Source organism: Peromyscus leucopus, chromosome 1 (genome assembly GCF_004664715.2).
Source record: "Peromyscus leucopus breed LL Stock chromosome 1, UCI_PerLeu_2.1, whole genome shotgun sequence".
Lineage (NCBI taxonomy): Eukaryota > Metazoa > Chordata > Mammalia > Rodentia > Cricetidae > Peromyscus > Peromyscus leucopus.
This window is the reverse complement of record NC_051063.1, coordinates 28,154,218-28,166,676: the sequence shown is the minus strand read 5'-3', so window position 1 is coordinate 28,166,676 and position 12,459 is coordinate 28,154,218. Positions and strand designations below refer to the sequence as shown.

Below are 12,459 nucleotides of genomic sequence, written 5' to 3'. Positions count from 1 at the left end.
TCCTTCTCGAGACCTCATTTTACTCACCTAGAAAGTGGGGCTGGGTAACCATGGTGATATATTTTATTGGTGCACTATGAGGATTAAGTAAATATATATATCTCAAACATGGAAAGCATCCAATAGAAGTTTTAGGTATTTTTTTTATTTATCATCATCATCAAGTTGGTCCAGCTGCTGCAGAGGAAATGATCTGGTGGTTACACCCTGGAACAGGCAAAGAGTCCCCAAACATACAAGGTCAGTAAATATATTCCCTCTACATTTAGATTCTGTGGGTTAGTTCATCAAAGCTGAAAAATCCATACCAGACAGAAATTTGGCAGATGGAACCTTCAGGAAAACTCCTAGTGATAGGAACTGTGAGGGCCAGCAACGCCAAGGATGAGGGAGACTGTCTGGCCCCAGCTCCCCGCTTAGGCTGTCTGCTCACCCAGGGGCACTTTCAGAATAACCAAGAACGTGGGAGCCACATGGCCATGACTGCAGCCTTCTCAACTCCTGTGAGGAAGCCTGGTTTCCCATCTAAAAACTAAACAGGCCACACAGGGCTCTTTTCTACCTGGGACCGACCCCCACCCCCACCCCCGAGTTGATAGTGAACATCCTTGGGATTGGTTCTGCCTTGAGAAGCTGAATCCACAGCTGCTGGGATTGCTCTGAGGCTAAAGAAAGTTCTTCCACCATCATCCCAGTCAGCTGGTCTCACACTGAGCAAAACAGCACTCCCCTCCCCCACCTGTCTTTGGCAGGAAAAGGGGACAGCAGGCGAGGGCAGGGGATAGAATGGCTGGGTTCACCTTTCCATAGCTGAGCTCTCTAACAGAGTGTGGCACTGGGTCCAGGAAAGGGGTTCCTCAGCCAACCGGGTGTTCCTAGCCTGGGGAACTTGAACACAAACCTCCAACTTTATTTAGGTGTCTGGGAGAGGAGAGGTGTGAGCTCCTTCAGAGTCCTCTGCAGAGTTCCTTAATAGAAGAGATGTCCCAAGGCAGATGTGTAAATGATTCACTGGCCTTGGAGGGCACCTCCCAAGCACAGATGTGTCATTTCCTTATACACAGGTGCTATCCCATGCCAGGAGCTTAAGGGCTACAGTCTCTCTTGGACACCAAGATGTGGCAGCACAAGGTTGTGGTCACAGACCAGCACAGGACTGCTCTGAAGCCCAGACTGCTGATGCAGCGGAAGGGCTGAGAAGGGGCCACCCTCCTCCCTGTCCCTGCCTGGCAGATGAGCAGTTTCCAAGTGCTGTGGAATAAATGCTAAGATTCCTAATAGGCCTCGGGAGCCACATCGGGATGAACAGCCCCAGCATTGATACAGGCTGTGTAGGTGGCCACGGTGGTTCATACTTGTCATCTCAGCACTTGGGAGCAGGAGGATCAACATGGGAAGCTAGCCTGGACTACACAGTGAGTTCAGGGGTAGCCTGAGCTTTGGAGTAAGACCCTGTCTCAAAAAACTAAATGAATTCTGTGTGACTATTTTCATGGACCAAAGCTTCTGCTTCCAGAAGGTAAAAGCAAAGAGACACAAATGCTCAGAGGTTCGGGGGAGCCTTGGGAGAAACAAGGCAGGACCACTACCCAGCACAGCCAGAGGAAGAGGCTGGTGGCTGCTGTCCAAACTGCAGGGACACCTCTGGGAACCAACACCTCACTTAGCACAGCTCTTGCACCACTGTGGGTAACTTCCCCACACAGGGGAGCCTTGGAGGCTTACAGGGAGAAAGGAGAAAAACTTTCTTTCAAAGACTTCTTAAGATCCTTTTAGCTCAAAACTCATAATTATTTCTCAGTGTTTTTAATACAAAAATCTTTAGTGGTGAATTTGTATGTCAACAAAGACAGAATTTGTCAGCTAGACCCAGTTACTGATTAATAGTGGGCTTTGCTAAGGTAAGTGTGCGTGGCAAAATTTTAAGAGGAGCTTCCCTCTGAGGGAATTGACAAAGGAAACTTAACTCAGAGAGGCAGGAGAGAGAACACTGGTGGATACCAAAGGAGAACCCACCCCACCCCTCACCCCCAGGAAAGGTAAGGGGTTCTTGAAGATGCTTTCTAGGGAGGGGGTTTAGCTCTGGGGCATCTCCATAGAGCAAAGGGTGAGTATCAAAGCCCTGGAGACCAGAGATAAGCAGCCAGACCAGAGGTGAGGAGCCAGCCCAGAGGTCAGCAGCCAGCCCAGAGGTCAGCAGCCAGCCCATGAAGTTGGCAGGGGTGTCCTCACGAAATGTCCCTAGTGCTGGTCTTACCCAGAGAAGGCAAAGGCTGACCACCAAATAAAGATAAGCTTTGAAATTTCAACTATAGTAAGTCAAGAATGCTCAAAACAGGAGTAGAAGAAACAAACCCCAGACTCCTTATCCCACCCATCCCAACCTCCACCCAATCACACACCTCTGCTAAAATGCAAATTGAATCCCTTCAAATTCTTTACAGACCTGAGGTGGGAGAACAGAGCAAAGCCGGGAACTAGCATGTGTACTAATTTTCAGGGGTCTGGAGAGACAGCCTGGGTGTTCACACACCCCAGTGTGTGTATTATGTGTACATGAGTGGGCTTAAGATCATGTGGCATCCCAGGAACCCTTTGTTCCTGACTCACATTCAGCTCAGCAATGCTTGGGCCCAGGAAAGGAGACTTTGTACCGTGACGGCCATGCATGGGTGGCCAATGGCCCCATCTGGGCTTAGGGAGGAGATTGTGGGCACCCAGGGTGGTCCACCCGCCCTGTCATCCCTCTTCTCGCCCCACAGGCCTATTCCTCCAAGGACGAAGCATTCTGGCTTCACTTGGCCATGGGTGGCCTGCAAGGACAGCCTCTCTGACCTCAGTGTTATCTTTAACAGCCTGTCTGGAACTCAATTAATCGGCACCATCTCCTCTGCAGAGTGGAATGCTCCACACCTCCCAGAATGACCAGCCTGATTCCTGCAGGCACACCCCACTGAATCTGGAATGTCTGAGTCCCGTGTTGACCCTAAGACGAGGAAATAGGCTGGTCCCAGGGACACTCAGCCTTTACTTCCCGTTTAGTCTGAGAGGGTCCTGAACAGTGTGGGCATCTGCTGAGAACAATCAGGGATAGTGAACAAGCAGCTACACACAGCTACCGGGAAAGGAAGCAACTGACCCTGGGCAATCGCTTCAGCTCTCCCTGCAAAGGAAATTATTGGAATGAACCAGGACCTTAGTAAACATCTGCCCGACCCGTGTTCTCTCCCAGTCCTCTGCTGCCCACCCCACCAGCCTGCCATCCTCTGGACCAGAGAGCATGCAGCCACGTGAATTTCATAGAGAAGAGCTGACTGTGCGCCCCCCAAACTGAGCGAGTGACTTCAGATCAATACCGCAATGGGAAACATCACAGACTTCTGAGCTCTTTGTGAGATGCTGGGTAAATGATGCAGTGGTGGGACAGACTGATGCCACTGGAGGCAGTGGGAAGGCAGCCCCAGAAAGGGAACGCTGACTGGAAGGAGGATTGTGCTGAGTGAGCAAGATGCAGAGGGGACCATGGCAGAGGGAACATCATGAGAGAGACAACGCAGTGTGAAGAGCTTCCCTGAGGACCCCTCACCCATCGGGGTGGTTTCTGTCTCCAGGTTGCTCCCCTTGGATCCCATCTTAACCATGAATGTCATTATATAACCCCGCCTTGGTACCTGATGTAGCCCTCTATTGCCCTTTGCGTACGATTCAACTATGTAACCAATCAGTTGCCTTAATTAGGATCTCACCACTTCCCCTGTCACCTTTGCCCCTCATACAGCCTCTCCATCAGCGGGCTGTGCTCTCTGCCATCTGGGAAGCCATCTGCTGTCCCCCAGTCTGTCTCCTGCACTGTCTGCAGGACCAGGGCCAGCTTCCCTTCCTGTGGGAGGAGCTGACCCTTAGGGCTGTGCTCCTCCAGGGTGGGGGATGGGACTAAGCTCAGAGCTAGCTGGACTCCAGGGATATCCAGTTCTTCCTTCAACACGTCTGCCAAAGACAGGGCTTTGCCCCAGGCCTCAGATTCTTTGCTACAAACATCTAGCAAGAGTCTCACTCAGGGAAGACCTGTAAGAAAGCTTCAGTACCACACGGGATAGAGAAACGGTGCTCATGAGAACGGGAGCCACCTGCCACCCGGCCACAAGGGAGGGTTTCCAAGTCAGTCTTGAAACCTGTTTTGGTCCAGACAAGGCACCCATCCCATGTGCACTGAGAGAAATTACTACAAGCAAGCAAGGCAGCCACTGACCCCAAGTCCCTGTGACAGCCATGAACCTTACTCATGTGTTGAAATCCCTGTGTAGTTGAACATATGCCAAACCTATGGCCTAGTAACTCTACTGTCAGGCCTTTACTTATGAGATGTGAAGGCTTGCATCTAACATGAGATTTATTTCAGAATGTCCACAGTGGGATTTGTTTATTTGTTATTGCTTTCACAGGCGTCAAACACAGCTCCAAAGAGAATGGATAAGCAGGGTATGGCTTAATCTTGCAGAGCTACTCCTCAGCAATAGGAAAAGACCCAGCGACTGGGATATGAGAGCCGGAGCAAGCCTCCAGGTCACTGCAGAGAAGAGGCCCTGGGCAGGGCACACATACTCTATGGTTCCTTTATGAGAAGTTCGGGAACAGGCAGACTGGGCTTAAGAGTCCACAGGCACTGAGAAGGGGCACAGGGAACTCTGTGGAGTGATGCCATCATAAGAGCTGGTGGTGTGGCTCAGTTATAGAATGCTGGTCTAGTACGCATAAAGCCCTGGGTTCCATGTGCAGCACTGAATTAACTGGGCATGGTGGCACATGCTTGTAATAACAACACTTAAAAGGCAGACAGGAGGAAGAGGAATTCAAGGTCTTCCTTGGGTATATAGCAAGTTCAAGGCCAGCCTGGACTACATTTAAAAAAAAAAAAAAGAAAAGAAAATTCATCCTCTGTTTTGCCTGATGTGGTGCTTAAAACATGCTTCTTGTTGCTATGGTAACAAGTTATTAGCATTTAGTGGCTTAACACAAAATGCCTTCATTCCGTTACGGTTCTGGAGGTCAGGCATCTGAAATGGGGCTAATGGCCACATTCAAGGTGTAAGAGGGCAGGGCTGGTTCCTTCTGGAGGAGCCAGGGAAGAATCCATCCCATGCCTTTTTCAGACTCCCAAGGACATCTGCATTCCTCGGCTCAGCTGGCCTCCAACTCCACAGGCGGCAGCACTACAGCTTCAAAATGCCACGTCTGATTATCCTGCCTGTCTCCTTCACTTATGAGAACCCTTGACATTACACTAGAGCACCCAGGGAGTCCAGGAAGCATCCACACCTTCAAGGCCCCTTCTGCCATGCCAGGTAATATTTGGAATATGTTCCTGGGAGATATTGGCTTAGTCCAGTTGGACTGTAAGAAAATAATAAAGTGGGTAGTTTACAAATGACAGAAATTAATTTCTCAGCATGGAGGTTGGGCAGCCCAAGGTGAATCCCAGGCAAATCCAATGGCTTCTGAAGGAGGGCCTGCTTTCTGGGATGTGTCTGGCCCCATCTGGCTGTGTCCTATTATGGTGGGTGGAAGAGGCAGGGCAGGTCTTGGGGAATCCTTTATAAGGGCACTAATCCCACTGATGAGGTTCAGCTTTCATGATTAATCACTTCCCAAAGACCTTACTTCTAATGCCATCAAGCTGATGACTAGGGGGTACAAAGAAACCAGAGCAGACATGTTTAGGGGTCCGGTACCCTGCAGATACACATACCAAAAACCCATGAGCTGTGTACTCACTACCTGTATGTCTGTTGGTTCATAAACCATATCAGTAATAATAAAGAGCAAACATTAAGGGCTCCTAAGTTGGCTGCAGAGGCCCCATCCCCTTTGCCCACACCCTTTTACTGAATCCTCACACTCACCCTAGATCATGATTTATGGAAACTGAGACACAACCAAGTTGCTTAAAATCTCTCTTGTAGCTGGAAGAGGTAAAGCTCCCTTGAATCCAGGTCCATGCCCCACCCACTGAAGTTCCCTGTTGCTAAATCCAGGCAAGTGACCCAAAGGAGAGAGGAAGCGCTGGGGTGTAGGCACCAAAACTCCATCCTTGCTCTGCCCTAAGCAGATCAGCAAAATGAAAGAAGATGGCGAGAGCAGACACAGTGGGAGTGACGGAAACCACAAACTGAAGAGCTCTGATCGCCGAGGCCATGGAGCTCTGGCTCCACCCAACAGAGGGCTCTGAAATCCAGACTTCCACATGAATACTCTCATAGGCAATGAATCTAAACTTTCTTAAGAGAATAGAGAAGCCAGGCTTTCCCACACACACACTCCCAGGTTGGCACCATGTGCTCCTTGCACAGCCTCACCCTGGGAGAGTGCCCTGGGGTACCCATGCGGAACCTGTCAGTGGGAAACAAAACTTCCCCCAGCATAAGGAACCTCAGATCCTCAAGTGTCCAGTATCCAGAGCCATGGTCATACACACCCAGGAACATGTAGTGCCATGCTCAGCTTGAGTTTCAAATGGCCAATCCCAAACCCTAGGAAGAGAAACCATGGGCCACTTGTCAAATACTCCTCGGTAGGCTGGTACAGAGTGCTGCAGCTCACAGAGTCCAGCCCTTCCTGCTCCCCACATATTTGGGTTGAGGGAACCACTGGACCTTAAGAGTGGTTTCCTCGTAGTTCATGTCAATGTTCTTAGGGAATGTCACAGACAGTGTGCAGGACAGAGATGCAGCACATGTCCCAGGAACCATCAGACCTTCATCATGCCACAAACCATTACCCTTCAAGTCTCAGTGTCCTGCTCCGTGGAGGAGGACAATGCCACCACCTTGTGACACTGGACTGTGAGTGCTAACCTGCAGCTTTAGGGACAGACATGTTGACTCTGGGTGGGGCTCCCAGCTGTTTCCTCTTTCCTTCCTTTTGGTTATTCTTTCTACAGAGGACAGGGAAGTTCCAGCCATGGGAACCGATGCTGCCTTACTTCATACCCAGGCCCTGTCCAGGAGATGTTGGGTGGTGGGCGTGACAAAGTGCTAAGCTTGCTCCTACCTCTCACCTCCTGCCTACCTGGATGCCCTGCTGCCCAGAGTCTGGAGACCCCAACTGCTTCTGGCCAGGGTGCTTGTCCTGTCTGGGTTTTATGTGTCCTTATCCTGCCCCAGGATCCTCAGGCTCCACCAGCTCCCAGCAACTATCTGGCTTCCAAGCCCCAGGACCAAGTCTTCCCAGCAAATCTCCCTGGCGACACTCAGGTTCAGGCCCTCATTCTTAGCTCCATCCTCTAAGTGGGGAAACAGAAACACAGGGAAGTTTAGGGGATGCTGAATTCTCACAGCAGATCACAGCACAGGCTTGAGCTGGGGGCTTCAACTGTTCCCATGATACCACCTTCCTCCCAGAGAAAATCCAGGTCAGGGACCCTGTCCTAGCAGACTGGAGTTACTTTGCCCTGATCACCCACCTACACCCAGGTCCCTGAAGCCACACTTTATGGGTGTAACTTCTGACCTCAACCTTTGATGGCTCAAATGTCTTCTGCCTGAAATGAGGCTCTTTCTCAAAGGCAAGATGGGAATCCTACAGGTTTAGGGGGCACTTGGTTTGGGTCTCAAGCCCCACACAGGGGACAGGAACCTGGTTCCATAGCTGGCCTCCAGCTTTCCCACCTGAATCTCTGCCCGCAGCTTGAGTGCTGAATTCAGAGTTCAGTTGCCAAGTGTGGGGATATCTGGAGCTGGAAAGGTGGGGTGTCCTTGGGATGACCTCAGAGTCACAACAGACTATGAGCCCCTAGAAGGATGGGGGAGGGGCATGTGGAGTGTAAGCAGGTGGAGGCCCATTTACAAATTCTCCAGCAAGTCCTGGGACAGGGGAAGGAAGGGCAGGTATACTGGGACACAAAGTCCTGACACTCCCGTGAGTCATAGGCTAGCAAGTGCTCATCGTAGTGCACAGTCGCCGTGTTTTAGGGCTGTGTTTGTGTTCTGCTGTTTATTTCAAGCTCATGACTGAGAATTTCTTAGAAAGCTGGGTTTCTTTTTTGCTTTTTGTTTTCCTCCTTTCCTACCTTTACCTCAGGATTCTGGAGAAAAATCTTTTTTAAAAAAAAAAAGAAAAAATATTTATTTATTGTATTTTAAGTATTTGAATGTTTTGTCTGCATGTCTTGCAAGCACCTCGTGCATACAGTGCCCTCAGAGGCAAGAAGAGGGCATCAGACCTGTGGAAGACACCCACAGGCATGAGCAAAAACCTGAGTAAAGGTGTGCTGTTGCCGGGCGGTGGGGGCACACGCCTTTAATCCCAGCACTCGGGAGGCAGAGGCAGGCAGATCTCTGTGAGTTCGAGGCCAGCCTGGGCTATCAAGTGAGTACCAGGAAAAGGCGCAAAGCTACACAGAGAAACCCTGTCTTGAAAAACCAAAAAAAAAAAAAAAGGTGTGCTGTTGACATGGGCACCTCCTTGTCAAGGACCCTGACGCTCCAAACAACGTCGTGTCCAGGGCAGGGTGAGGCTCAGAGGGAAACGGTCTGTCTGTGGATGTTGAGTGTGTGTGCAGAAAATGTCCACCACAGCCTTCTCCCTCCACCCCAATATTTATACCCTGGGGACTGCGCCCCTCCAGAACCTGACTCTATGGAGCTTAGCTAGACTTGATTCCTTAATCTAGCTACAAACCACAAACCCTCCTCCTTGTTTATCTGTGTGTGATAGCCCCAACTCCTTGGTCAGCAACACACAATAGCCCTGCCTCCTATTCAACCGTATAGAATAAACTTAAGCTTCCGGGGTGCTGTGGTTCCTCCATCGGAGAGTGAGTCCACCCGATCCAGCTTTTCTGTGTGTTCGTGTGTTTGTCTCTTCTTCATTCTCCCACCACCCCAGTCAGGTCTGTCCCTGGAACCACGATAAACACAGCAGATGCCCTGGAACTGGAGTTACAGTGTGCTGTGAGAGGTCATGTAGGTGCTGGGGATTGAACCTGGGTCCGAGGCAAGAGCAAGTGCTGTAAACTGCTGAGTCATCTGTTACTGCACCCCACCCCGGGCGGCAAAAGCCCACCGTGTGCTCATGCCATTAGGGGCCTCACTCCTAGAAATACATCTCACTCTTCATCAGGCCACTCGGCAAGGATGCCAGTTTTCTGACTGAACCTCATTCAATGCACAACATTGCTCTTCAAATAAGCCTCACAGGACCGCAGGACCTGACATGTCCGTGGCCCCACTAAACCCCACACTGCGGGTTGCTGCCCAGTCTACCGCTGCAGCTCTGCTCCCTGCACACAGCCCTTCAAGGATTCAGTGAACGCTCACTGAAGGGCAAGGAATGCAGTGTCGAGAGAACCAGCCAGATCCTGTGGGTTCACATTCGATGGGACCAAATGAAACTTAAGGGAAGACTTTCTAGAAGTTCCTACCATCTCCAGTCTCTTTGGGTCAATTTCCGTTTTTCTCCCTCCTTAGCCCCTTCCAATTCCGCGGCTCCCTCTCCCCCATACGCACGCACGCACGCACGCACGCCGCACGCACGCACGCACGCACGCCGCACCACGCACGCACGCACGCACGCACGCACGCACGCACCCCACGCCGCCGCACGCCCACGCACGCCCCCACCACGCACGCACGCACGCACGCCGCACGCACCACGCACCACCACGCACGCACGCACGCACGCACGCACGCACGCACGCACGCACGCACGCACGCACGCGCCTCTTCCCGACCAGACCTGGCAGGACAACAGCAGCACTCAGGACTTTGCTGCGTCTTCTGCACCACGCTCAACACGCGCCCTGTCCCATTCCCCTTAGGATGCTGCTCCAAAGGGTGGGGTCCTCAGGCCACAGTCCTCTGCTTCCCACGTCCCCATTGCTTAAACATATCCCCTAAAGGCATGCGTTAGAAACTCAACCCTCAAACTCATGGGTTCGTGGTACTGAAGACTATTTGGGAGACAATTAGGATTAGATGATATCATGAAATCAGGGCCTCCCTGACGACAACAGTAGCTTAGTGCTTCACAAGAGGAGGACACACTCATTCTGTCTCTCCATCTGGTGCCCTCCGCCATCTTATGCTACAGGAAGAAGGCAGATTCAAAGCAGACACCAGCATTGTGTTCTTGAATTTTCCAGCCTCAGAACCATGACCAAACAAACAGTGTGTGTGTGTAGGGCAGAAGTTTCTGTCCCACCAGCAACTTCTAAACACCCAGCAGCCGCTTTAAAATTATTTTTGTCATGCTGTTTATATGTTGCTACTTCTGTTTGGGATATTTTTGTATGTTGATGCAAATTAAGGTTATTTTTGTCATATTGCATTTTACATTCCTACCTCTGGTTAAGATTTTTTGTATATTGTCACAATTTCAAGGTTGTTGTCCTTATACTGTACATCTGTTTCTATATTGCACAAGGTATGACCTCTACAGCTTGTTTATTTTTATATATGAAGCTTTAGTCCTTAAGGTATACAGATTGATAAGAATTACAGGTTAATAGTCACCCATGTTTGTCAAACTTATCATCATGTTAGTTAGGTTTTCTGGGTGTGCAGAGATATGTTCCAAATAGATAGGTGATCTTCAAACATTTCAAAGATGTACAGAATATGGCATTTATAATGTTTTACTAACTTAGAATTCTTTTGACGTGAGACACATCTGCTCCTGGCAGCACTGATCTACTCTGGAGAGAATGATAGGCATCAAAGACATTCTATATGGAGTTTGTTTTCCTCTTGGCAAAACTTCCTACTGGGCAAGAAACTGCCCTTGCCTCGACTGCTGACAGTAAGCACAATGTCCAATCTGGACAAGCAGAACACAAGGAAAAGCGACTTTGGCCAAACTTTGCCAAAACAAGGTAGGACAAACCTTCAAATTTTCCTGCTTCTGAAAAGGGTCTGTCAGATATCCTATGCCTGTAAGCCAAAGTTGGATACCCCAATGTTACAGAGAAACCTTGGGTGACTGTCCAGGCAGCCAGCTGTTTCTGTCGTTTCTCACATTTTTTGGAAAATACTTGCAATGCACTTATTTACTCAGGTAATATTATATATTTCTGGGGTCTTTGATGGAGTTGAAGATTAGATATTGTTATAGTTTTCCTTGGTTATAATAAAAGGTAAATTAAATATGAAACTTTAGACTCACAAAGATAGGATAGATGAGAGACTATGTTCTTTAATTTTGCCAAATACAAATAGACTGGATATTATAACTGATTCTTACTTGATAACTGTTTTCGTTGTATATAATTTTACTATGTTAAAATTAAAAACTTTCCTTTTTGATTAGATAGAAGGGGGAAATGCTGTGGGATATCCTTCTGTATCCGTGAATGTGTGTTACTATGATTGGTTGATAATAAAGCAGTTTTGGCCTATTGCAAGGCAAGATAAGGTTGGAGGGGTGGAATCAAACTGAGTTCTCAGAGGAAGGAGGGCAGAGAGAGGCAAGCAGCTGCCCAAGGAGAAAGATGCCAAAGGAGTGATAAGCCACGGGACAATACATAGATGCATAGAAATGGGTTAATTTAAATGCAAGAGCTAGTTACCAATAAGCCTGAACCATTGGCCAAGCATTTATAATTAATATAAGCCTCGGACTGATTGTCTGGAAACAGCTGCAGGATGGCGTGGGACGGAGAAACTCTTTTACATATATACATGGGGGTGTGTTTTGGTGTTTTGACTGAAAGTGCATCGTGTGCATATCTAATGCCTGCAGAGGCCAGAAGGGCATCAGATCCCCTGGAACTGGAGGTACAGACAGCTGTGATATGCTATGTGGGTGCTGAGAATCAAACCCAGGTCTTCTTGAAGAGCAGCTAGTGCTCTTAACTGCTGAGCCATCTCTCCAGCCCCAGGGCATTTTAAAATAAGCCCAGTTTCTGCTAAAAGAAGACAAGACTACACTAGTTTATCACTGCTATTGCAAACAAACAAACAAAAACAAAACAAAAATTCACTCCATAATTTAGTGGTTTAAAACAACCACTTATTTGTGAAGAATCCCACAGTGTTTGTTTGTCGTCTGGGGCCTCACAGGGCCTTCATCTGAAGGCTTGACGGTCACTACGTGGCCCATGGCAGCCTCACTTGTGCCTGACGCACTCGGCTGTTGGTCAGGGGCCTCAGTTGTCCTCTGTGTGGAACCTCAAGCCCGACAACTTACATGTCCTAAGTTAGCAAAGTAAAGAGGGGTGAGTCCCAACACACTGGCATTGCTCAGTTTATAGCATTGGTATATGTTAAAGGTTTGATCCCCGGAGTAGAGAGAGGTGAGGGGTGTCCCATAAGCACCTTAAATCAAGCCCTTTATCAATGGGACTCCAGGACTCTGGCAAGTGTCTCTGTCCCCACCCCCCACCTGGTTTTCTGGCCATAAGGTAAACATTCTCCTCACCATCAGGCACCACAAGAGGCCTGAAAGCAAGTCCATCTGATCATAGAC

The 12,459-nt window shown here is 49.2% G+C and overlaps 1 protein-coding gene and 1 long non-coding RNA gene across 3 annotated transcripts in view; both read right to left on the bottom strand.

The window, feature by feature from the left end:
- Hspa12a (heat shock protein family A (Hsp70) member 12A) overlaps positions 1 to 12,459 on the bottom strand; it is a 158,327-nt gene that overhangs the window by 44,205 nt on the left and 101,663 nt on the right. The window lies entirely within an intron of this gene.
- Positions 4,868 to 10,796, bottom strand: LOC114701063. Its single transcript, XR_003735776.2, has 3 exons — positions 9,733 to 10,796; positions 8,292 to 8,293; positions 4,868 to 6,498 (listed from the first exon to the last, which is right to left on the bottom strand). It is a non-coding gene; the product is annotated as an uncharacterized LOC114701063 (long non-coding RNA).